The sequence below is a fragment of the Zonotrichia leucophrys genome, chromosome 7, assembly GCF_028769735.1.
Source record: "Zonotrichia leucophrys gambelii isolate GWCS_2022_RI chromosome 7, RI_Zleu_2.0, whole genome shotgun sequence".
NCBI classification, from domain to species: domain Eukaryota; kingdom Metazoa; phylum Chordata; class Aves; order Passeriformes; family Passerellidae; genus Zonotrichia; species Zonotrichia leucophrys.
The window spans coordinates 3,817,821-3,844,548 of NC_088177.1; the positions used below are offsets into that span (position 1 = coordinate 3,817,821).

General features: G+C 38.7%; 1 protein-coding gene across 6 annotated transcripts in view; it reads left to right on the forward strand.

Annotated features, from left to right (window-relative positions):
• GTDC1 (glycosyltransferase like domain containing 1) overlaps window positions 1–26,728 on the forward strand; it is a 191,852-nt gene that overhangs the window by 5,118 nt on the left and 160,006 nt on the right. For 5 of the 6 annotated variants that reach the window (XM_064717984.1, XM_064717983.1, XM_064717982.1 and 2 more), the window contains exons 2-3: window positions 4,455–4,572; window positions 17,000–17,198. The gene's annotated coding sequence lies outside the window, so the exon portion shown is untranslated. The remainder of the gene's footprint in view (window positions 1–4,454; window positions 4,573–16,999; window positions 17,199–26,728) is intronic. The other variant, XM_064717980.1, reaches the window with a different exon arrangement.

Here is a 26,728-nt window from a genome sequence, read left to right on the forward strand (position 1 = left end):
GTCAGAGTTGTGTGTTAATAACCTTATTGTGGAATATGTGACTATATAAATCTTGATTCTGTTTTATTGGTGTTTATTTACCAGGTGACACCTTTGTAAGTAAAATAGAAATAAAGTCCCTGTTGCATTATGAAAATGAAGTGTTTTTATAAGTATCTTGCCTAGTGTATATAATTAAACAAGTGATTTCTCAGAAGCACTGTAATTCCCATCATTTTAGAACAAAAATCTTAATTGAAGTACAGCTCCTCATTTCATCTGAATTGTATTTCCTATGTATCTTTCTGCTTTAATATTTCCTTTACATACAAATATGCTCAAAAACAAAAATTCAACAAGTAGTTGAACATATTGCATCTTTTATATTCTGGTTCTTTTCAAGGTTTACACAAGGAATATGCTGTGAGATTATTTTGCTTTATAAGAAATCCATCAAGATCCTGTGAAATTCTGTGTTTCATGATTTCCCAGTTGAAAGTTTCCCCTGGCTGACTGCAGTTTTAATACAGCAAATTTCTGAGTGCAGCTTTTTGTTGAGTCTGAGTTAAAGTTCTCCAAATATCAATAACATCAGCTTGTTGACTTCACAGAATAATTTCTTGTCCTGATCTTGCTTTAAGAAAACTTTAATGAGAAATATGCTCTTGTTGTTGTTAAGTCAGTTTTCTTCTTGTTGTGATTTAAATGTAAAGGCAAGATTTATGGAAATGACTGCAGGGTGGTGCTGGCCTAATTAGTCATTATTTCAGGCAAGGCATAAAAAATTGGTTGTTCTTGTGCCTAAAACTAATAGTGTATTTTGTATTTAATCTGTAGGTCTTTTGTAAAACAAATGGTTGTGCTAAAAACTGCAAAATACACACATTTAAAGTTTGTATGCTATTATTTTGCATGCTGTTTTGGCATGTGACTTAAATTGTTCATTGATAGTTAAATTTACTATGATGTATATTTGAAATATATATATCCCTTAAAAGCCAGGAATAATAGCAGCTGAGCTGGAATTTGCAGCAGAAATTTTGGAATTGAGTATGGCTTTTCTACTAGTGTCTATTCAAGGATTAAACACAAAGCGCTGCAGTGCTTTATAAGAGTAGTAATACCTATTACAAGGGTTTTTTTTTTGCGAGGAGTTTTGGGATTATCCTTGTGATATGTTCACCATTGGGCTGAGGGGTGTCTTTCAGGGCTTTCTTTTTGTGGGCCTTGTTGAGATGAATTCCCAGTAATTGGTATTTCACCCAGAAGCGACCCAGGTGACTTAGGAATTGTAGCACCTTCAGCATGTGGAATGTCTGTCCTAATCAGGCTTAAGAGAGGGGGGCATTAGCGCAGTACTGATTGAAACCTGCCTTCTAAAGGAAAATATTCAGCAGGGCATGTGACACGAATGCTGCTCTGGGCCTTTGCCCTCTCCTTGTCCAGCCACAGCTCTTGCACATCCTCAGTGGCCAGGGGATGTGGCTGAAGCACAGAGCTGCTCTGCTCCTCTCCATGAATGCATTTTGTGATTAAACTTTTAAAAGTCACAGCCTCCAACACGCCACTGCAGTTTCATGGTAGTTCTGACATTATTTTACTATTCATGCTGTGAATTTCATTCTATAGTAAAATGAATATTATATTGGCCTTTTAAGTTGGTTGTCAGTGGAGAATAAGGAAGCTACACTTAGAGCATCTGTATGCAATCTTGGCGACAAGTAGGACCCTCTGGAAAGCTGTTACTGTTGGGGCAGAACTAATCATTCCATGTGAAATTATATAAGGAGAATTAGCTCTGACTCTACCTCATTTCCTTTCATACCGCTGTGAAAATAAACTTAGGAACGTCAAACCTTCCCTTTTTATTTCTCTAAGTACTTGGTTAAATACTTCTTTTTATTAAGACTTATTTATTGGAGGTGCTAGAAAAGAAAATGTAACTGTCTGTGTTTCTAGATACTAATGGGTTGTGCATCCTTTCCCAGCTTGGCAGTTGTGATTTCCTTCCCAGGACTGGATTCCTGGGATCAGTTGCCGTTGCCTTCTCTGTACTTTGACTTTATTTCCCTGGCGGATCATTCCGAGTACTCCACATTTAAGGTAGCATGCTTCATGTGAGAGAAAATTGTCAATCACAGCCTGCCTGGGCTATTTAGAAAAGAGAGATATCAAAAGCCTGCTTGGAGCTCTAAGGAGCAGTCAGGTCACCTGCTGAGTTGCCTGGCAGGAACCTAAACTCGTGCAGCCTTTAAGTTTAGGAAAGAAAACGGGGATCTTGGGAGGTCATTGCTGAGGCCCTGTGCTGCATGTGTGAGTGTGTAGTTCAGTGTCAGGCCAGAGAGAGATGTACAGGCCATTCCTGACATGTTCTTCTTACCAGGTCTTAAAAACAGTCAGTGGAGATTTGTGTAACCCCTCCATAACCTGATCCTGTGTTTAACTATCCCTAGAGGTAGCATATTTCCTCTAATACTCTTCTATTTTTTTCCCAACCTGTTAAGCTTTTTTTCTTTTTTTTTCTGCAGTGGATATTGCAGTAGTGGGGAATGATTCTTGTAGCTGCTGTTAACCTATTTTGAAGCTGGTCTCATCTTTCTTTACTTTTTTTTTTTTTTGTATTCCCTATTTAACTCTCCCAGATTGTTTAGGTTTTCTTTTGAGCTTGTTTCATACATCTGTATTGAAACCTGAGTGTAATGTACAATCTTAGCATCAGTGATGAACAGAATAAATCTTACCATCTTTTTCATATGATGCTCCTATCATTATTATAAATTGGAATTATTTTTCAATTTTGGCATTCAGTTCAGTATTAAAACCCTAGTTTCAGTGTTGCTGTTAATCCCTTAGTCTCACTCTTCTCAATTCTAACTCTGTAATTACCAAATTTTGTAACTATATTGTCCATCAAGTAATAAATAAAAACATTAAATAATCCTGCACTGAAATGCAGGTTTATTTATAAAATGCCGAGAGGAAGTTTATTATAGTCAGAGTCCTGCAACCTGTACCCTGTTGCAGACCCAGCCTTTGGAGCTGGAGCACAGAAGGGTTGTGTTGTGCTATGATTCCCTCATTGTCTTTGGAGCCATTGCTTTTCTTGGTTCTTTCTGTCTGTTTTTCATTGAGCAGTCTGAAATGGGACAAATCAAATCTGACATCTTGGAGCTGTAGGTGTTCAGAGAGGGGATTTTTGATAAGTTGAAAAAAATCATGAGGAATGTTTACATGGATCTGCACTCATGGGTGACTCAGTTTCTCTGAGTGGTGTGTAAAAATTGTCTTTAATTATACTTCTATGTCTGACCCACAAATAGTCATTCTTCATGGCTGCTAGATGTGCACCTAAAAAAACCCAAAAAGCTTTGATCAATCAGATCTCAAGATTTGAAGTGGTATTTTGGGAAAGATGTAGACAAGGGAGAAGAGGAAGAAATCTTTCTGCTTCAAAACCTTTTCTTCCTTGCTACTTGCTTGGAATATAATCTGCAGATCTTTTTCTTTTATGTTGTTATTTTACTTCACCTGATGTGATCAGAAACACTGTTTTATCCTCTGCCCTGGCATTTCCAAAACCAAAGCAACTAAGAGATGCTAACAGAGTTGGGAAGGCACAAGGACTGTGGCTTAGAGTTAAGGCAGATGTGATTGCAACATCTGTGCCCAGGAAAGCTGCAGTCTGATCTGCCTTCTGTCTTCAGGATTTCTGGGATTCCAGGAGCAGAAGTGGTGCAGATAAGACATGTCCTCTGAGGCTTTGAAAGGCTTCTGCTCAGATTGTAAAGCTCTTCCTTATTAGGCCCACAGGAAACACATCTCCTCTAGCGCAGCCAAATTGGTATCATTGTTAAATACTTCTCCTCAGGCTCTCCAGTGGTAACTCTGCTCCATGGTGGGGTTATTTGGGATGAAGAGCCTCTGTGGCTGCCTCTGTGTATTGAGTAGCTGAGTACATTACTGGCATGTAACTGTGTGTGGTAATTTCTGACTTGGAAGCTGTGATGCGATCCAAAGAGCAGTTTATGGAGGGTTTTCCACCTTTTTCCTTAAATTGGACTCTGTAGGCCTAAAATTTGGGACTTGTAACTTGAAACCTCCATCAGAACACAATCTAGTAACTATGAAGAAAAACCCCAAAGCCTTGGCATCAGACAAATGAAAATTCATTTTCTTTAATGACTGTGCCTTTGCCAACTGTGTTCTTGGAAAATGGGTCTTTGCATTTGGTTTGTTTTCCGTGCAACAATTGTGTTGGTTTCTGGGTGGCATAAAATTGTGCATATTCCTCTCTGGGTTGTGAAGGAAGCCCTGCCCTTTCCCTCATCTCTGAGCAGCAGTCATGGGGCTTTTTCCTGACCTTGGGACTGTTCTTATATTGGGGCTCCCCACCTGCTGTGCTTCTCCTCTGTTGCTGTGTCCTGCTCTGAAGGCTGTGCCAGGTGAGATGTGCTTGCTCTTCTTTCTCCTTTCAGGTGAGCTCCTCTGGCCTGGTGTGCAGCTGGTGGGAAGAGAGAAGCTGGAGGCCTTCCCCTGTTCCATCTGTGCCTTTGAAAGGACCTCACTGAGGGCAGTGCATGGCAGGCAAAGCAGGTATGGTCTGTGGGAGTTCAACAGCAAACACTTCAGAAAAGCAAAGATTCACTGCCCTAAGTTCACCAATCTGTCCTGCAAGAGAAACAGTAAGACATTAAAAAAATAACTAGATGAAACATTAAGACAATATCCATATGACCAAAGCAGGTGGTTTGCATGATTTCTTTCATGCATAATTTTTATTTTTTTGTCATCATAACAATACATGACAAATGAATATGCTTTTCTCTATGATGTTTAAAATTTGATTACCTGAATATTGATTAATTATTGATTAATGTTCGGTGCTTAGAAATATTTGAAGAGTTTTGTACTCCACTGGATTGTACATAGAGTAATTTTGGGAGCTGAACAGTATATTTCACTGCAGACAGTCCTAAAATAAGTTCTTAATAGTCTGGATGTATTAATATTCATTTTTAGAGTTTACATTGTTAGATGTTAGTTATTAAATTCTGTTCGAGATGTAAACTCTCTTCTGTTTTGTAGCATTAATTATGCAAGTTTGAAATTCTCAGTTTCATTTTAAGGTAGGGCTTTTTATTTGTAATGTAGCTGTTGAAATAAATTACCAGTATGAGAAAACATTCTCCTAATAAACGAGGGATGCCTGGAGTTGGCTGCTAACTGAGACAATTTAATTCATCCATCATCAGGGATGATGTTTCTTAGCAACACAAAGTATTTTCACCCGGGGCGCTTTCACAAACTTTCACATTTTTCTTCAAATACAGCCTTGGTAGTGTTTTATATGACCTGAAGTTCGTCCATCTGTCCTGAAGCTCCCAATACTTTGCCATTCTCTCCAGTGATCAAATGATCCGATATATGGGGGTTTTTTTTCAGCTTAATAATACACAAGTTGACTAGAGAATTATTTTGTGTGTCAGATTTTCCAAAGGGTTCTGGGAAATTATTTGTTGCTCTGTATAGCAAAGCTACAAGTTATTGAAAATGTGTTACAGTTTCATAATAAAACAGATCGGAAAATTATTGGCTGGAGAGCCAACTAAATGCTTTCTGATAGCCATAGCCTCAAGGGGGATACTTGGATCATTTGTAATAAAGGGATATCTTTGATATCTTTTGGTGAATTGACTAGTATTCTGTTTAAATCATTATTTATGGAAAAAACTGGCTTGGTACGCAGTGTTACATTATCAAATTGTTTGGGTGTAAGAATTGCCTTAATGCATCGCCAGAGTTTTCCATGTTTATTCTTTTTGTGTGCTGCATAAAATCAGAAGAAGCTGTTGATCCATTAAGACTACCTTTACTTCTTGCTTTCCATTTTTACAACATGTGTGGGGATGATTTGATCAGTGTAATTACCACCTGGGGAGACTTGGCTTGCTCAAGAAACCCCTTCAGGTATGTAACAGGTGTTGTTCAGTATGGAGAGCACACATCTTCCAAGTGCAATGTGTTATTTTGCTTTGAGAAATAATATGTCTTGATTTTTTGGTAAACTGCTCAGCAAACTTCTGTTATGTGAAGAAGTGACTAAGCCTTTGCTTCTGTCTTTTCCTCTTGCTTTGAGAGGAAAAGTTTTAGTGATTCTTCTTTGTCAGCAGTGCAGTGTGACAAGTGCTTGTTAAATGTTGTGATGAGGTAATTATTATGCAGCCTATTTCACAAAGAAGGTGTACAGAAACCCTTTTAAATTGTGGGAAAAGGAGTTACAGCAACACTGGTTTGATTCTTTCTCATAGGTAGAAAAATGCTGTGTTGTAGCTCATGTCATCTTTAATTTGCTGAGTTTTCATGTAAGCACACGAAGTCTTTGTACACATGTGCAAAAAAATTAATTGTATGTCCATTTAATTGTATGTCCAAGCTGGAACATCCTGTTTGAGGTGATCTTATTGCAGTGTAGGTGTTTCATGCCCTGGTGTTACTGTCTAGCATCTTTCAAGATCTCCAGGTGCTCCCTGAAGTCCTTTGAAGAATCACCTAAGTTGGAAGCTTTTTGTGTTATCCCACAGAAAATGGTGTCTGATAAAAAAGGGGTAGAAAATCTTTTGCTAGCCAAGCCTTTAAGTCTCAAGTCTTTGAAAAGAGCAGCAGTTGTTTGTCTCTGGTGCTGTCTTACCTGTAAGTTAGAACTGTGGCACCTTGCAGAAAGATTAGGGTTCTTTTTGCTCCTGCAAGGCTTTGGTGCTTGTTGTGGCAGACTATCTACATTTCTACCTCTGCCTTACCATCCTGGGATTGTTTAGGAAGCTCCAGAATAAGTTCTAGGCTCTCCTTGCCCTTTGAGGTTGTGTTAAAAAAAATTCCTGGTAGTCTTGGTGGCTCCTGGAGGCACCTGCAGAGTCTGATGTCAGGGATGTTTCCTGCAGGCTGGAGTTTGCCCTGTGATAAATAATGTAGTCATGTTGTGGACCTGTATTTGCATCTTGGTGCAGTCAATAAAGACTGACATGAAGGCTGATAATTCATCTTTCAGAAAGTCAAATTTAGAAGATTAGGTATTGATATTGCTCCATAATTGAGAGTTCATTTTTCCAACTGTAAACCTAGTGTCTCAATTTACAAAACTAGCAAGGGCTGCCACAGGCAGGTAGGCACCACTTGTTTTGTATGAAACGAGGCCTCCCAAATATTCTCCAGAAATTAAGAGCAGTTTTATTTTGAATAAAGGTTTGTTTGGGGTAGAGAAATACAGATTTTCATGGGATTCACAAGCAAAGTACAGCTGTCTTCTGTGAAGTACTGGAAGCAGTGCTGGTGATGTGTCAGTTTAGGGTGGAGGAGTAAGGGCTTCCAATAATTCTTTTTTCCTTGGGAACATTTTTTATGTAACAGAATGTTTACTCAGGATAGGTAAATGGTAGCAAAATGTCACTTGAGTGCTGTGCTAAAGGCAAATTAATTACTAAATGTTCCTTTTAAACCATAGCCTCTCTTGCTGTAGTGAAGCAGACACTGGGGTCCTTCTTTTATCCATATTCTTTCTTATTCCACATTCTTTCTCTTATCTTATTCTTTTTATGGATTTTCTGTGTGTTCTATGCAGTTTCCTATGGTTAGCTGTAAGGACATGAAGAATTGATAAAAATTGTCTTTTTGAAGGTAGTGAAAGGTCTAGAGTCAGTCTGATAAATAGAGAGGGATAACTTGTAACGATAAACACACACTAGTGTCAAAACTGTTGTAAATTTTCAAAAACTACTTTTCATTCTCATCCAACCATGACTCAAATAAAGAACATTCCCTTTATGGCCTGCAGCACAATACAAGTTGTACTTTGTTAGCTTTCAGTTAAAGCAATGAACATATTACTTGAATTTTAGGAAAGAGGATTTGAAAACATACTATATTTAGGGTTTAGTCTTGAAGTTATAAGAATAACTAGTGGTTCTTGCTGTTGTTGCATCTTTCAGTGTTCATGTGGAAAGAATGACTTGATCAGAGTTGTCACTGGGAACATTTAGTTTTTCATGCAGAGTATTTTTGGGCAGCTTTTATTTGGAAGAATATGGGATGGAGTATAAAAGAATAAGCCTAAGAAATTATCATTTATGTTAAAAGGTCACAAATTGTAATTGTTTGGGTGCTGTTTCTGCAATTAGTCTCTGAAGAAAGGTGAGTGCAAATCAGGCTAAAGCGCTTCATAAAGTGGGTGTTTGACCTTGGAATTCTTATCATTTAATGCAGTGTCTTTTCAGATACTTGCATTCTATATTTTATTCTAATTGGGATTTGGACACTTTTAGGAATGAGCAGTCAGTTGCTCTGTTACATGTTGTGTTTGCATGTAACTCATGTAATGTGAGAGTTTGCATGAAAGCAGGTGTTGTTTCATTCAGTCTCTCTACTCAACACAAAACTATTGTGTTGTCAATAAAAATCATAATTTCTCTATGTTTTTGAGCTTTATTTGCAGCCAAGGAGTAGTACATGAAGGAGTTGGGGCATTTTTAGAATCATAAAATGGTTTGGAAGGGACCTTAAAGGCCATATATATAAAATATAGAACGTCCTGAAATAGGTACAATCAAATCCCAGTTATAGAGACAAAAAGTGAGCATCACCATAGTTGTGTATCCAGTGTTAATGATCTGTATTTCATATGAAAGACTGACCTTTTTGGGACCTTTTCTTCAGAAGTAAAGAACAGTCTGATCTGTTTCTCCCACAGTTGTTAGGGCAGTTGGAAATTTGGTTGATCTTATTTTTTCAGCATAACTATCACATGGAATGAGAGGGCCAATTGCTGAGATTGCAGAGGACTGTGCAGCCCCAGGCATCTTCCTCTATGTGTGAAGACTGATTCTGGTTAATGCAAACAAATAAAAATGAACTGCCTAAGTTCAGACCAAACACTGACTCAGATCAGGAAAAATATGATTTTTCCCAGTGACTTAAAATGGATGCATGAGGTTTATTTGTGATAGTTTATATAAATCAAGGCAAATGGGCATTAGATTACACAATTATCATTGTGATTATCGCTTGAATTGCTTAGCACTGTAACCTGGTAAGCATTGGCCAGTGTTGTATTTAACTGTAAAGAAAGTATTAGAAAATTGTAGTGTGAAATTGATTTAATTGAATATAGTGGTCTAAAGCTCTGCAACTTGGGAGTTAGAGGCAGAGAGAGAAATGGTCAAGAGCCTGGTCATTCTGCATGTGGGGTTTTTGACGTTTGGTGGTCTCATTACTCCGGTATAAAGCAAGCATTTTACAGCAATAATAATCTATTCAAGACACTATTTTTAGGCCAATAGAATCCTATTTAAAATATCCTATATTAAATATGTAAATGCTTTCCTGTGGCCAAATGAATTTCGGCCACACAATTGTGAATCTTTAGCTTAAGCCACTTTTCAGCCTCTTAATTGTTCTTTAATCTATAGAGTACAAAGAATTAAATGTGTCCAGCCTTATTAAACTTTTGGTTCATTTAATTATGATCAGGGAGATGATTTACAGTTAGGGTTTTGAGATGTGGACCATTATTATTTCTGTAGACCAGCTCTCTTCCCTTTGCCTGTTCACTCCTGAGTGGGTGAAAAGGTGCAGGAGTATGTGGAGAAAACGTCTGGATGGGTATGATACAAGTGAACAGTCCTGCATCATCCTGTGCCTGGCTGGACAGTGATTCTGCTGGAATTATCACCTTCAAGTGGTCCCTGTTGTGAGAGGAGCTGCAGATGTTTAGATATTTCAGGGTCACACGTGAAGTTTCTCACCTTGAGACTGATGTTGGGATACACAGTTAAATATATCTCATTTTCTCCTTATATTCTTCATGCATAACTAGATCTAGGAAGGCCTGGTAAATGTGGAATTAGTGTTTATTTCCTTTTGTGTTAAATTAGACCTGTCACCAGATTTGTTCCTAGATTCTCATGCATCTTGCACAGCTATTCCTGCTGCTTGTCATCTTCAGCTTTCCCTGTTTTTTGCATTACTGTGGGCTCTGTGGCACTTGATTTAACACAGTAAAAAACTCTATCAGAACTTCTTAGTCTTGATTGTCTCTAACAACTTAGAATATATATATTTTTTGCAAGTGACTGTGATTTTTGAGGGGAAAAAATCCATATATTTTCATTGTTAGTGGAAATTGCAGATGGGAGCTTCAAAGAGGAAGACCGAGGGGCATCCTCTGTAGGTTGTCCACAGTGTATTTGGTCAAGAAAAGAAACAGATTAAGGAATGTGACTTGTGGTTCTTGATGCAGAAAAAAAGCTTCTCTATGCCTAATACATTGGAAAACATTTGTTCAAGAGCAAGTCTCCCCAATGCAAAATTTGCCCCTGTTGTATTATTAAGATCAGTATCCATGTAGGTTCTCATCCAAACTCAATGTGGTGCCTGAGGTCAGCTTTGGCTTGTAAATGCAACTTTAGGGAATATTTTGTCTGGTCCTGTTAAAAAGCATCTCTGGAAGTTGTTTGTTTAGAAACTTATTTACTCCTGTTCTTCCTGGGCTTGTCTTCAGTTCCTGCTTAAAAAATAGCAGCTGTAAATGAAACATTGTGTCCTGCTTCACAAGGTTTGTGGAAATAATCCTTAAGTGTATACATACCCTCACTGACTGCTTTTTGATGTTAATTTAAAGGTGAATGTTTTCAGTTCTGGATGCTTAGTAGACTTTTCTGTGTGGAAAAAAATGTGAGTTTTGTGAAAATGACTGTTGTAAATTGATGAGTACTGCAGTCTGTGATCCAGGGAGGAATTATCAAAATGCTATTTCATAAAAATCAAATAAACTGTGACTGATCAAGTGGGCAAGTTCACATGTCCCTGTAGTTCTCTGAACATCCTGGCTTGACTCATTACTACCAGAGAGGTGTCTGCACTTCATCATGTGTTGGCATGTTCCCTGAGACTCAGCATTCCTCTTCTGTATTATTTCTTGATAGTTCTTTCATTAATCCTTCAAAAGTGCTGGACTGCTTAATGGAGTCGGAATAAAAATAATGCATTTTCAGAAAGTCTTCCAGTGTGTTCTGTTTGCTTTCTGCATCTCACTTAAGTGTTAATCAATTAAGTGATTCTGATTCTAGTCACTCCCCAGGTTAGATCTCGGTGATACAGGGATGGATAAATGTACTCTGTAAATTAGGTGTGAAACGGTTGGGGAAATGCACAAGCTGGTGCTCTGCAGAGCCAAGGCAGGTCTGGCTGGGCTTTATTTTAGCTCATGTGTGGGCAGGCTGGCAAGGCTGGTGCTGAGCTGGAGAGAAGTGGATGTCCTGGGAAGAAATTGCTCCTGTAGGAAAATGCTCAGGTGTTCATTTTCTACCTGTTCTTTTCTATGAATTTATTATTACTTGAGTTCTGTCACCTGGGCAGTTTTGTTCTGCTCTTCTGTTTTTTTTTTTACACTTCTGAAATCCTTAGTTGAGGGTCACAGGCCATCAGGTGCCACAGTTTTGCTCATAAACGGGACCAGAATATTTTAATAAAAAATTGTTTCCAGCTCTCTTTAAGGATTCTCCCTAATGAATAAAGATTAGTTTATGATATTATATAGACAATGGAAATAAAGCTTGTGTTTCTTAGGTGTCATATTATAATATACCTATAACAAATCTAATTTTGAAATAATAGGCAGAATTATTACTCAGAATGCCTCTTTCCTGAAAATGAATATCTGCTGAAGATGCCCAGTGTAATCTCTGGTTGAACTGGTCTGGATATAATTAATTGGTTCTTGATAGAAATCCATTTATGTGCTGTGTGAACAATGGAGAAAGATCAGAAGTAAAGGTGCAGCTGCCTCCTCTTTCCTGGTAAAGAATCTTCCAGTCTTGAAAACCCAGCCATGGCAGATGCCAGGGTTGGAGACCTGAGCCTGCTGTAGTCTCCATTTATGATACTTCTCCAAAATTCTTTTGCCTTCTCTGAAATAATTTCACTGAATATATCTTATCCCCAGCATTCACATATTCAGCAACCTGCAAGTTCTGCTCAAGCTGTGAGTTTTAGAGGGTGTCTAATGTTCTGTTTAAAGGTGAGGATCCTGTTATATTTTTTTCTTTAAATTTTATGAGCATTTTATATAATGATGTTCCTGTCATGCTTTTGGCCATGAATCAGCACAGCATTTCTGTACAGGCTTTAATTGAAGCGTGGAGTTGTCTTGCTGTGCAAATGTTGAAGTCAGTGAGACTATTAATTAAAATTAAGTATCTGCATAAGTGCTTTTGCTAAAAATAAGTTGCTTCATAACAGCTTTGGGCCATATTTGGGAAGGAGGGGGTTGTTTTTTTCAAACTTTGGGAATAGGTATATATTTCTCTCTGAACTGCATGATGATAAAATGTAGCAGCAATACCAGAGGGCAGAATGTTGATGGGAAGAAGTGTGAGCTTTCTGCCTTGTCAGATGTCACCTAAGCTGCTATTTATTGATTTTTAAAGAGAATAAAACTGTTATGGTTTTTGTATTGCACAGAGACTGGTGGAAAACTTGAGAAGTTACTGCTTAAGCTGCCACTGTAGTGGAAGCACACAAGTGACAGGAATCAATCAGTTCTTTATCTTCCTTTCTGAGTGCCTGGTTACAACTCTGTTTTCCTTCCATCACTTATTTAAAGTTGGAGCCTCTCAGAGTGAGGCTCCTCAGGTACTCGTGCTGTGTGTCATTTGTTTTCTAGCTGTGTTTGAAGCCATTAAAAATATTACCAGGGACTACTGAGCTGGGGCTTTTCCCATATGTATTAGACAATTTACAATACAGATTTACTGTACAATTTACCTTATAAAACGATCCGATTTATTAATTCTCACGGTACCTTGGCAAAATAGCATCCTTTTGTCTCTTCAGTCTGGCTCTTTACCAGACTCACTTTATCATGCCAGCCTGTTACCTTTTTCCTGATTTCTTTCAAAAATAGACTCCTTACAAGCTCTAGCACTCCTCACCTGCAGCAAACCAATAAATTAATAGTGGAGGGAAGAGATCATTTGGAACATGGATAAGAGGAATGTGCACCAAGCTGCCTGTGCTGTCAGGTTTCTCATTGCACCTCCCTGTCTCTTCCAACACTGATCTCAACATCTCTGCCCTGCCTTTTTGCAGGTATGTGTGGTGTGCATAAATCAGTGGCCACAGAGCTAAGCAGGAGAAGATGAGGGTCCCTATTTCACATGCTGCCAGCCAGGATGGAGCCTGGTTTGCCTGAGGTCACACAGAAATCTGGTGCAGGACTGGAGCACAGGTGTTTCCTGACCACAGGCTGATTCTTCTGAGGTGCTTCAGCACAATGTGTGTTGGTATCTCCAAGCTGCTGGTTTCTCCCTGCTGCCATTCTTAGTCTCTATCATTTAGTCCATGATTGGTAGGAGAAGCTGAGAATCCCTTTTGTGTGTGAACACAGTGATTCTTGCTGAACATCATATGGTTGTTCCTAAAAGTGGGACTCTAGGTTCCTATTTAAAGTAATTTATTAATGTTGTTGATGGAGTTGTATTTGCTCAGTGTCACTGCCAAAATTTCTGTAAAGCACTGTCACATGAGCACAAAGCAAAATTTACATTGTTTGGGGAAAAATACCAATGTTGCCATCTTTACTGTGAGCACGTCAGTTGCTCTTTATTGCTTTTTAAATTTGATTTTGTTGTTGTGTGGCGAGCTTTTCAATAAACATGGTGGTTTCATTTCTATAACACTAGAATTATTGTTAATGCCCAGGTTCATACTGCGAATTACGTATGTAATATTGTGTCCAGTGGGATCCTGTATCACAGAATTTGCATAGTTATGGTGCTGGTGACATCGTATCTCATACAAAGAACCCAGGGACCTGATACAATATCAGTAAAACTGTCTCCTAGGTATGATTCAAACAGTTTTATTAGCAACATATGGGATATGAAGGAGCCACAGAGGGTAGTTTTGAGTGTAAGGGTGCTGGCCTATCTTTTTCAGCCTGTAATTATATCAGTCCTCTTCTATGGCATTATTTGTTGCTGCTCTGGGATTGCAGAAAAAATAACTACTAATATGATGACACAAAGGATCAGAATAAATTATAATTGTTGACTTTACAAGAAATTCATTGGCAAAAAGGCTTACTGTCCAAAGCTCAGATGTCATTTCTGGTGCAGCTTCAGAGCTAAGCCACTGCACTAAATAATATAGTTTTGAAAGTGTTAGGGTTTTCTGGCAACCTTATCCTGCTGTATTGGATGCTTTTGTGATCTGACAGATACAAGGAAGAAACTTTTTGGCTGCATTTTGGTTTTTAATCTTAAGCTAAAGGAGTGCATTTTGTTTAATTGATAGTGGGATATTGAACTCTTGTTCCCCAAATGGAACATATTCTAATTAATCATCTTGAAATAAAGAGTTCATAATTTAAATTATGACATTAAAAACTTGCGAAAATATAATTAGAAAATTACCGTGGTGCTCTGTTTAGTTGTACTTCTTAAAGTCATGAAATATAAAAAAATATCTTCTACATGTTGTAAAAATGATAAAAGTTTGGGGGTTTAATGTTTCTGCCAGTTGGCTGAAGAGCCAGAGTGTGTATGTAGCTATTAAAGAAAAATAGTATTTGACTGCTTCTCAGATAATGTTTTAAAATCTGTGTGTTTTAAAACACTGGGCTGGGCAACTTCTCTACACAAGAGCCTGGGTAGGGAGTTGGGACTGTTATTTGGGCTTTAGTCAGAGTTACTTCTGAACATTTTTATTTCTCATTGAGGTTTAGCGTGGAACAAACAGTCTGGGACCTCTGTGCTGCTTCACTGATGTGGAAGCATCTTTTCCTCTACTTGTTTCCATTTCCAACACGACTGTGTTGATCTTACTGTGGTTGCAATAATATAATAAATACATAATTTTATCTGGAAGGGATCCTTAGAATTGTTCATCCCTTGTTTTCAGGTAGGATGAAATTTTTTGAATCATTCCTGACTTAATTATACATTAAACACACTAGTTAAAAAAAAAAACTAATTTATAACTTAATTGCTAAACTACTTTTAGGGTTCAAACTCTCTGCTGGAACTTCGTTTTTTGTGAGCTTTTCTGACTTCCAGAAACTTTTGAAGATAATTACGGGTGATTGAGGAGCTATTCTAACTTGTTCCCATAGTATCCAACAGTAAAAGTCCTCAGACTTTGCCAGTTTGTATTTGTTTTGAAAAATATCCTCTCATCCTGTATCTGCTTTATCTCTTTGGCTGCTTTGAGTGGAAGTGCTCACAAATTTGCTGCTGTTGAGAATCTCAAGTTCTTCTGTGAAAACTGAAGTAAAATCGTAGTAAGCCTTGTAATTTTGAGAAATAAGTAGAAACATGTAGTGAGACTTGTGATTGAGAAGTGGACAGATGTCAGCTTGTAGGTGCATAAACATCACAATCTTCTGATCTTTAGTGCAGTTGTCCCCTGGCTCCAGCACAACCAGCTACAGGGTGAAATGGTCATTTCCAGTGTGCCTCAAAGTCAGCTTGCTCTTTAGACATCATTAAGCATAAACTTGTAGTGTTTTAATGCAATTTTTTTTGCCTTTTTAATGCCATTTTGCCTTTTTTCATATTTTTTCTCCTTTCCCATATCATTTGTTGTTTGGAGTAGAAAGTTCACACCCACTTTGCTAAAGATGGTAAAGAAGTGATTTTTGAAAGTGACTATTAAATAAAAAAAAGTTATATAAACATATCTGGACATCACATCATAGGGACTTCAGAGCTGTCTCAGGAGCCTCTAGAGCCACTCATGTTAATTGTTGCATATCTTGTAAATGTGTTTATTTGAAAGTACTGGAAGCCTTCCAAGAAATTTCTGTATTTAAAAGGGCAAAAAGGATGTCACAGTGGATTTAGTCCAGGACAAAATAAAGTAAAGGTTAACTTGGACTTCCATCAGTAAAAGCTTAAAAGCTAAAAATAAAAATAAATGCTGGTCACTATGGTTTTGTGATAGAAGGATTTGTGAGACAAAGCTGATTTTTTTTTATAGGATTGTGTGTCTGGCCTTTATTGCTGTATTTAACTAATTTCTTTTGAAGCATTGAAGTTTTGCAATGCAATATTTTGATATAAAAACTGAGGTCATATGTAGCTGAGACAGAAAATATTAAAAATGTCCTGTTGCTTAAAGTGTAACTTTTAATGAGATGAGAGAGGCCTACACCTTGTGGTTCCCCAGTGTGTTCATGGCCCACTTAATCAGCAATTTTATTGTGATATAATTTTTGCAGCTTTATTTTTCAGATGATGCAAAGAGTCCTGGAGAAATACATCTGCAGTTAGTCACATAGTTTAGTCATCAAAATACAGGAACACTGTAGTTGGGCCAGAAAACCAGGGTGGGAAACCCCACTGTGAGAATACAGGGGTGACACGAGGGGAGGCAGAGAGAGCTGGGACAGTTCAGCCTTGAGATGAGTGGGCTCGAGGGCACAAACTGAACTGGAGGAAATTCTGTTGCAATGGGAAGGTTTTTTCTGTCAGTGGCCAAACACTGGAACAAGCTGCCTTCAGAAGCTCCATCTATGGAGATAATCAGAACTGGAGGTGGTCCTGGGGACCCTCCTGTTGTCTGGTTTGGGCAGAGGGTTTGGTCTGTCACTCTCTGGAGGTCCATGCTTGTAGGATCTCCTGTTTGCCTGTATCTCATGTGTGGTCTGTCTCCACAGACATTATTAGACTAGGGAAGGTATCTGGATAAAAATTGTGTGGTGCAGTATTTGGATGGATCTTCTTCACAAAATCACTGAATGGTTTGGGTTGGAGGAGACCTTAAAGGTCATCCAATTCCAACGCCCTGCCATGGGTAGGGACACCTTTCATTAGACCAGGTTGCTCCAAGCCCCATCCAGGGCTGGTCTTGGGCACTTCCAGGGATGGGGAGACTGCAAGCCATCTGGGCAATGTTTAGCCTCTTCTTAGCCTATAACAGTTATAAAGTTAGATCAGATGAGCTCAAATTCTCTTTTCTTTTCTCCCCCCAGCTCTGTTTAGATTGAAGAATGCTACTACACTCAGGAAAATCACACTTTGAAATCTGTCCATTGGACTGAAGCAGATAGGATGGGTTGGAAGAAATACTGCTCAACACTGAGATCCACAGCCAAGATTCCCAGACTGCTTTGGTGAAGAGCTCTGAAGCAGCACCACCTGGTATTTTACTGCTGCCAGTTATGAATGCAGGTAATAATGCTTCTGATAAACATGATGTGTTTGTTAGAGGAAAAGGGGAGAGAATTCTCTGTGTGAGAGGCTTGATGGGTTTGATATTCTTGATGTTATTAAATGTCTGCTAATGATTCTTTTACTCTGCTTGCCCTGAAATGATGGCGTGGTTCACATTGTACTTCCAGTACATGGTAACTCTGACAAGGTTACAGGTTTTGGGAATCAGAGGAATCTTTCTTTCAACACACAATTAGCAACATGTTTGATTTCTCTTTTTCTCCTTTTCAATCAAAGCCTGGGTTCGTGTGGTTGCAGCAGAGAGGGGAGATGTTGAGATCATGAATGAAGTATGTCTGCTAACAATTAGGCTGCACCTGTACTTCAAGTAGACTGGCTTCATGTGGCTGTAAAAGAGTGACAGACTTAAGTGACAGCTGGGACCTACAGCAAAATAGAAAGGGGTGACCAAAAATATTTGGCCATTCAGATATATATTTATTTACCACTCTGCTGCCTCCCCCCAAAAAATCAACATATGTTCAAACTAATGGTAGGCAGCAGTGAAATGAGATTGTATTTTATAGTTTTGGTTGGGAAAATTAGTTTCCCTCACACTGAGAATTAAAAAATTTGGTTGTATCTTCAAGTTATTATTTTAACTTGTGTGCCTCTAAAACTGCCCTAAGCCTGGGCTGTTTAAGGAAACAAGCTGGTGTGACATAGGGTGTGTCAGTGCCATTCCTTCTCTTCTCCCCTTTCTTTTCCAGTAACTTCTGAATTCATCAGGCAACCTGTACTGAATTTACCAGAAGAGTAGGTGCTACAGGAAATAACAGACTTTCAGCTACTCACATGAAATCCGTGCCAAGGACTCTATATTTTTAAGCTGTGAATTCACTTATGATTAATGTTTTAATTATTTGTTTGTGTCCTAATTTCTGCCACGTTTCAAATTTAATTAAGTTTGAGATACAGGAGTAAGCAACAAACTCCAGGCCTTTCCTTCTTTCTCAAATTGCTTACAATCACCACGGTGCTTTCTCACCAGGGGGTTTTGCCAGAACTGTGATGCCTCTGAGGCTGCTTCTTGCACAGAAGTAGCCTCATGAATTGCCCAGAGATGAAAGTCACCTAACCATAAAGGGTTTTGTGTTCTGGTGTTGTGTCTGCAGATGGAAGGGAACAAGTAGGACATCCCTGTTCTGAGCTGGGGACAAACAACCTTGTGTAGGGAGAGCAGTGTCTCTGTCTCCCAAATGAGAAAACATGATGTGATGAGAAAAAAAGAAATGCAGTTCACACAAATATTGCATGGTGCTTTTTTTTTACCATAAGTTCTAAAAATTGTGTGTTTTGAATTCCTCCTAATGTTCAGCCTATGATTTGCATTATATAGGATAAGGTTTTCAAAACTTTGAGTCTTTGAATAATTTGAATGGCAGTTCAGTCATTCAGGTGTCCAAGTTTCATTTCAATGCCATGGAATTCTCACCTTCTCATTTGAAAATAGAGCTGAAAGTTACTTGGGTATTTTTGCTAGAATACTTTAATTATCCACAGTTTCATCTGGTGTGGAGCACAGAGCAGGCACAGGCACTGAAATACCCTGAGCACAGGCAAAGCAGTCACAAGCCTGAGGGCAAGTGGGTGTTTATTGGGATGAGTGCAGATCAGATGGACACCACCAGTGCTGCCCTTGGAGGTGACCAACTTCCAGGGTGTCTCATTATTCCAGGTGTATCCTGGGTGGGTAAGCACAACCTGTCCGTCTGTGACTCATTTCACACTTCAGTGTGCAGCGAAGTGACTCCATAAACGTTACTGATTTCCACATGCAGGCTTTGGCACCCAAGTGTTATTGTTAAGTTTAAAAAAAAAAAATAGAGGGTTGGTGTCAGCCTACCTAATTTTTCAAAATTATTGGAGGCTTACAAATGATAAAGCTTCATTCAACACCAGGAAAGGAAGAGATTTTTCCCTGTGAAAGTGGGGAGGCTCCAGCACAGAGTGCCCAAAGAAGCTGTGGCTGCCCCTGCATCCCTGGAAGGGTCCAAGACCAGGCTGGATGGATCTTGGAGCACCCTGGGACAGTGGAAGGTGTCCCCTGGTTGTGGCAGTGGATTTGAACAAGCTGTTCTTGAAGTCCCTTCCAATTGAAATAATTCTAATATTCTGCAGTTTTCTACTGCTCTGTAGATCGTTGCTGCTAGAAGCTTTATTTTTTCTGAATTATGAAAGCACAGCACTTTAAAATCTCAGGAATATATCTTAGAGCAAAGCGCAAAACCCTGAGTTCGGTGAGGAAGGAGCACAGACACTTGAATCGTGTGGTTACTGCTGTGAATGTACCTCAGACACTAAAACTAGAGCCCTTTCTCACGCTTTCCCCATGCAGAAGAAAAGGCAAGTGCAGACCTTGAACTGGTACATGGTATGTACTCATATCTGTTTGTACATAGGCTGATAGGTTTTTTTTCTGGCAACTTAAATTTGAATGTTATCTACTGGAAATGTCACAGGATTCTGGTAAACAGGTAATAATTATTTCTAGGTGATTTCCAGTGTGTCAGTCATTAACTCACTGTTTCAGCTCACTTGGTGACACTATCTTAATTTTTTTTTTTTTTTTGCTAATGAGACAATGCTGGTGTAGTTACTCAGATGTTTACTGGGAAACAACAACTGGATGGTTGCTAACTGAAACCTGCCAGTTCAACTGGGCCAACGTGCTTGATAGGACTCTAGTATAGTCAGAATACATCTTGCAAAAGTAAATCTTAAAATGCCAATTTTGTATCTTTTATTGTTGGGGTTTGTTTGTTTGTTTGTTTTTAATTTTTCATAAATATAGTCTTAGAGCAGAGCAATTCTAAGCATGTCTTATGGGCACACTTACAAACAATTTGAATATATTGCTTAGGATGGACTCAAAGATATAGAAATGTGTATTTTTATTTATTGTCCTGGTTTAGAAAGGAAGTGAGTTTTTTGGGAGTTTGGTGGTCAACATCCCTTTGGTGGTACATCCCTTCACTTTAGGGATATTTAACTTTTACTGGCCTACCTTGTAGCACAATAGGGATGTGGATCTGTAGGAAGCAATATTCTCACTGAGGCAGCCTGTGCAGAAGTCTTGATCCTGGCTCACCTGTAGCATCCAAGTTGTGGAATAAACTCTGGATTTTAGTGTGTGGTAGTTTTGCAGCACTGAATGAGCTTTCTAGGCCGACTGGTTCATCTCAGGTTAGAATGGAAACTAAAACCCCTCCCTCCACGTAGAGGGGGAAGCCTAAAGAGGAAATAATGACTTAAAATATGCTTTCATCTGCTGTACTGAAAGAAGATAAAGGTGGGTTGGCTTTTTTTAAAAAGTTTTTAATCAGACAAGCTGCGTTTTGTCATGTAGTTCTTTGGCAATTTAATTACAGCCTTAAAAATGCGTAAGTGACTGTACAGTCCTGAAAGCATTTGACTAAACCTAATTGTGTGTTCTGTGGTCAGCAAAAACTGATTGGTGGGGTTGCATGTTTTTAGTCTGTGAGGCTATTGGCAGCTAAAAGAGTTGTGTATTTCTATATCCTTTGTGAAGCTGTAATGAAAATGAAGTTATCATTGTGAAACTTCCAGTTTTGACAGTGAGAATGGCCCTTCGATCTCCGAAGGCTGCTGGATTCTCCATATAAGTTGAAACCATAAACATTTTATGGCACAAGATGAGTTGCTGGGATTCAAACATAAATTTTAGAAAGAAAAAGAAAAAAAAAGAGTGAATGCCTGCATCCGTGAATGTATTGAATTGGTGCAGTAAAGAAGAGCCACATGGTATTTTGGTAACTTCTGGGCATTGGGAAATTATAGATTACAGGTGAATTGGACCTGCAGACATTCTGTGGGTAGGAATGGCTTTATTTTAGTCAAATAGTGCTTTTTGTTCACTTTGTATTGTCCAGATTGCTGAAGAATTTTACCAGATTAAGTATTTCTATGTATTAGTCATTGTGGAAAGAGAACGGAGTCCAAGACCATGGGCCCAAACCACAGTCTGTAACCTTCTTTTTTGCATAGAAGAGCATACAGGGAAAGAATATTTTCCTGTTCATTCTTTGAAAATGAAAACAAAGGAGATTGACATCCTTTTACTCTTTCAGTCAAGTGTCACTCATCCTGAAGTTGTAATAATCAATTCAGAATGGCTACTTACACTTCTTTACAAAATTGGATGAAAGAGCTTTGCAGATAAGTTAAAGACCACAGGAAAAAAAAGCTCATAACTCCATAACTTTAAACTGAATTAGTTGTTTCTTTGAATTGCTTGTTTTTAGTCATGTTGCCATAGGTATCAAAGCAGAGAGCTATTATCATTCCTTTGTAAGGATTGCTGCTGTTTTACATTCACGTTGCAGCAGATCAAAGGATGGGTCTGCAGCCATGGAGGGGAAGGTGTGTTGTTTCAAAGATATGCAAACACACCTAGAGTGAGTTGGTCCAGGTACTGAGGATGCGCTGACAGGGATTTGCAGATGGCTGCAGCATTGTTTCATTCCTGAAAATCTTTATCTTAGTTGCTAAAGCTTTTTTCTGAGTTTTTTTAATCTCTGCCAGCTAAAACTTGCTCGGATGCTGCTGCTCCCTACACTTACAGCTTTGTCTTGCTGTTTGGAAAGACCTGGCTTGTTAGCTGCCACTGAGTGTTAATGGTACATCCTGCTCTTACTGACCTGTGTTCAGCTCTGCTTCACACCAAATGATGTCTCCATCTGAAATGATTTGCAAAAAACTATTGAAACTCTTGCTTAGAGAAACTGTGGCTACCCCATTCCTGGGAGTGTCCAAGGCTGGGCTGGATGGAGCTCTGAGCAACCTGGGATAGTGGGAGATGTCCCATGGCAGGGGATTGGAATGAGATGACCTTTGTGGTCTCTTCCAACCCAAACCTTTCAATGATTAGGGATTTGATACCCTGGAAGAAATCTGAAGACCTCAACATTATTGGAATGGGGGAATGTCTCAGTAGTTTCTGCAGTGATTGTAACCAGCTGTGCGTCTCTTTGTAAGCAGTGTACCAATTACTATCAGTCTGTGAATTAAGAGGATGTTTCGGTTCAGACTTTGGGAAGACCTTAGAAGCACCTTCCAATGTCTAATGGGGCTTCAAGAGAGCTGGAGGGCAACTTTGGGCAAGGGCCTGGAGTGGCAGAACAAGAGAGAATGGCTTCATATGGGTGGAGGGCTGGGTTAGATGGGATGTAAAAACAAAATTCCTCCCTGTGAGGGTAGTGAGGCTCTGGCACAGGGTACCCAGAGGAGCTGTGGCTGCACCTGAAGTATCCAAGGCCAGGCTGAATGGGGCTTGGAGCAACCTGGTCTAGTGAAAGGTGTCCCAGCCTATGGCAAGAGGCTTGGAACAAGATGATCTTTAAAGTCCATTTCCACCCAAACCATTCTGTAAGCAAGGAATAAATAGAAAGATTTAATTTTGGCATCAAAGGTAATGTATCAGGTGTTATTGCAACCCATACTGAGAAGTTTTGGTTTAACCGTGACTGCCAGTAATTTGGGTGTGAGCCACTCATTGCCTGATGCTGCTCCCCATCACAAAGCAGTGATTGTTTTATTTATTTTTCAATAAGCACATCTAGTCAAGTCATGGAAACACAACCAAAATGAGCAGAGCCCCCAGCTCACTCTTGCAAGCAGAGCTGTTGGAACCTGCAGAGATTCTTGTACCAAACCCAGGGTATTTGGGAATGATGATTGTTTTTACACTTGCATCTTTTTGTACTGTTTTTATTTAGTGTCATTTCACTAAATAACAGTTTAGTTTAATCCTAACTTGAAAGACCTGCTTTAAAGCTGCAAGCAGTGACTGATTTTCTTTTGAAGACTTGAATCTATTTACAGAATCTCACTACTGTTTTTAACTAACTTCTTTGCAATGTTTTCTTTCAACTTTGGAAATTCATTAGCTGTAACACCACGTGTAAAATGTCTTCAGTCTTTGAACTGATGTTTTATTTAGAAGCCTGGCATATCTGTGAATCTAAATTAAAAACAAAAAGCCATTTAGTGAGGAAATAGTTAATAACACAGCATTACAAATGGTGTCTGAAGAGGCTTTTAGTTTGCTCAGGAAGTTTTCATTTTCTATAATTTGATGCCTCATTATTTGCAATAGTGAAACTGCTCCTTACCAATCCTACCAATCCCTTATATGAAGGAATGAAAGTGGTGTTGACAGTTCTGGGCGGAAAATGCTGAGTTAGGCTTACTGGGCCGTATTATGTATTAAAGTGAAATGTAAGAACACAAACTATTGACAGGAGTGATAATTTCCACATGATTGCAAATAGAATTTTAGTATCTTTTTGGAATGGCTGAGACTCTCCAAAGCTTATGACTAAATGCGCTTCAAAACCTTGATGTCAGCTGGTCCAAAACTGACATGAAAGAACCTGGAGGTGAGTATTCACAGCTGCTCCAGGAGCTGCACTGATGGTGCTGTGAGTGATGTTCTCTCTCCAGTTGTATATGGGATAATTTTTGTTCTGTTATTTCAAGATTGGGATTTTGGTATTCACTAAACTTCTCTTTATCATGGCTGATTGAACTTAAAAATCTTCTAGTTTGAATAATTATGCTTTACATAGTTTTTCCATCCCAAATTGCCTGCTGTTTTAGTGCCATCAGCACCTAAACTCATAGTGGATAAATTTTAAGGTGATTTTGTTTTTAGTTAGTCATTGAGGAAGTTGTTTTAATAATTTTAAAAAAGTTAAGTAGTATATGTAATAAGTTTTCAACTTGTACTTTTTTCTTGTTTTGTAAAACATCAACATTTTTGTCAAAAAATTGTGTGCTAAGTAATGGGTGAATACGATTGGAGTACCTCTCATACAAGGAAAGGCTGACAGAATTAGGATTCTTCAGCCTGGAAAAGAGAACTTCAGGGTGTTGTAATGATGAACTTCCAGTATCTGAAGGGAACCTACAAAATGGAGAGAGGTTATTTGTATGGTCATGGAATGACCAAGGGGGAATGGATTCACACTGTTGGGGACAGAGTGAGATGGGATATTGGGAATGAATTCCTCCCTATGAGGGTGAGGAGACCTTGGCACAGGGTGCCCAGAGAAGCTGTGGCTGCTCCATGCCTGGAAGTGTCCAAAGCCAGGTTGGACAGGGCTTGGAGCAGCCTGGGACAGTGGGAGCTGCCCCTGCCCGTGGCAGGGGGTGGGACTGGATGAGATATAAGGTGCCTTCCAACCCAAACCACTCTATGGTTTTGTCTCTTAGTGAATAATATAAAATGACTGCTTGCAAGTCACATACATTTTGTAACTGCTGCTTCCTCCTAAGCAACATCTTTCAGAAGGTTCAGTGTGTTCTCTTTGAATATAAAGCAGTTTGGTAACACTGGAAATGCTTTAGAGAACAGCAGAGAGTTGTTATATTGAAAGACTTGAAGAGGCAATACATTAGGCTAAAAGCAGTGGCAGTACCTGCAGAGCTCACTGTACGTGCCCTTAAGCAAAAGATAATAATTAGTTGGTTGTATTCCCCTGCAAACCTGCCCAAGTGTCGATGTTTATGAATTGCAAAGATCACCAGCTCGGGCTCTGAGCTGCCAGAGTTGTTTATGCCCTTTCAATTTTTAATGTACCTGTAAGATGCTTTGATGAGGGCCTTTAATCCAAAGGGATTTGCATGCCATAATCATACCTCTGGTGATTCCAGCACAAAAGTGAGGTTAGTTCTTCAAAATATTGTGAGTGCTGACTTCCACTTCAGTATTAATAATAAAAATTAAGAACATCTCTGAAAAAGTCTTCATATTTTGTTGGCCAAACAGGATTTGGTTGCTTGTGGGATGATGGTCATTAAAAGTGGTGAAGTATCTGCTGTTGGGTAGCCTGAGGAGTGAGAAGTTGCTCACAGCTTGGGGATACCTGCTTTGCTAATTAGTTCATACACATTCAGCTCAGGCAATTTGCACTTCAGTCAAAAGGAAATATTTGACTAGAATCGACTTTTCCCTGTCATTCTGGTACAGTGGGTGCTGCTGCTGTCTTCCCTAAAACCACAGATATAAGAACTTTGATTTAAATAAAAATAAAATGTAAATTATAATAGCAAATTTATACAGAATAGGAGTATTTTTATGTATAATTTGTAATAAATTAAAAATATGTATCGTCTATACATGTATATAATTGTTGAATTTTTACCATGTGTATTTTAACACACATGTACAAGGGCTCCTTAAAATTTTGCCATTTTGTTATTTCAGAAGTCTCAATGTTTCATTGCATATTCCTGTAAATACAGCAATACTAGTAAAAAATAAGATAAAAAATTAGTTTGAGCCTCCTTGTGCCAAATATTCCATGTTTGATGGAGATGTGGTGAGCTGGTGGGTGACCTTGGATTAGCTGAATTTGAGGGGAAAGAAGTAAAATTGTATTTACTTTTTTACAACTGGAAGATGTTAACATGAAGTCTTAATATGAAACTCCTTGAGTTAACAGGTTTGATTTCTGCTTAGCAAAAGAACCGTAAATTTGCACTTGGGGATGGAAGAGAATAATATAATTATTAGTATTAATAACAATTATTTTCCCATCACAGAATTACAAAATATTTGGGTTGGAAGGAGCCTTTAAGTCCTTCTAGTTGGTTTTGGTAAGTTTAAATAAAACATTAGAAAAAAAAAAAAGATCATGTGAGTATATATTACCTGTACCATGTTTAAGCCAATTTAAATCTGAGCTATCTCCACTGATGGATAAGAGTGGGAGGAGTTTTTCACCAGGCAAGGCAAAATATCAAAATGAGAAATTACAGTAGCTGGGCTGAGGAGATACAGCTAATTCCTGAGCTGCAGAGCAGGTCTCTGAGAGCTGTGGTAGGGCTATCCTCAGTATAAATACAGCTGGTACTATTTTGGTATAATTCCATTAGTTGTCATGGCTCTGTTTAGGAGATCCCATTGTGCCAGTGTGGGACAGTGCTGGTGGCTTCGTGTGGAGTGTGACTGTAAAGCTGGGACATGTATGTTCATCATCTTATATAAAACATGCATATGCATATAATACTTGTTTTTAAACACCAACTAGGTAACAAAGAGTATTATTATTCAATGGCTATTCTATATCAAAGTATGTAATACAGATTATTCCATGTGAGCCCAGTCCTGGGAGCTGTCATGTGAGTAGGTGCAGCTCGAGGGAGGCTGGCAGAAGCAGACCTGGTGTATTTTTTAGAAGCCTTTGGTTAACAGCAGCCCTGTGCTTTTCAGCCATGTGCTTTTCTGGAAAACAGCCTTTTCTTAGAAAATTTTAAGCCAAGTGGCATTTTACCTTCAGTTCTGTAGCAGATAAGAATTTTTAGATTGCAAGAGATAATGTATCATGTGTTGGTAGCCTCCATCACAGTTTCTTAGTAAATCTCCTCTAGCAGGTTTTTCAAAGTTTTAGTTATGATCCATTAATCTAAAATGAGTTAACTTAACCTCAGATATTTCTCAAATGATGGTGTGAGCAGAATCT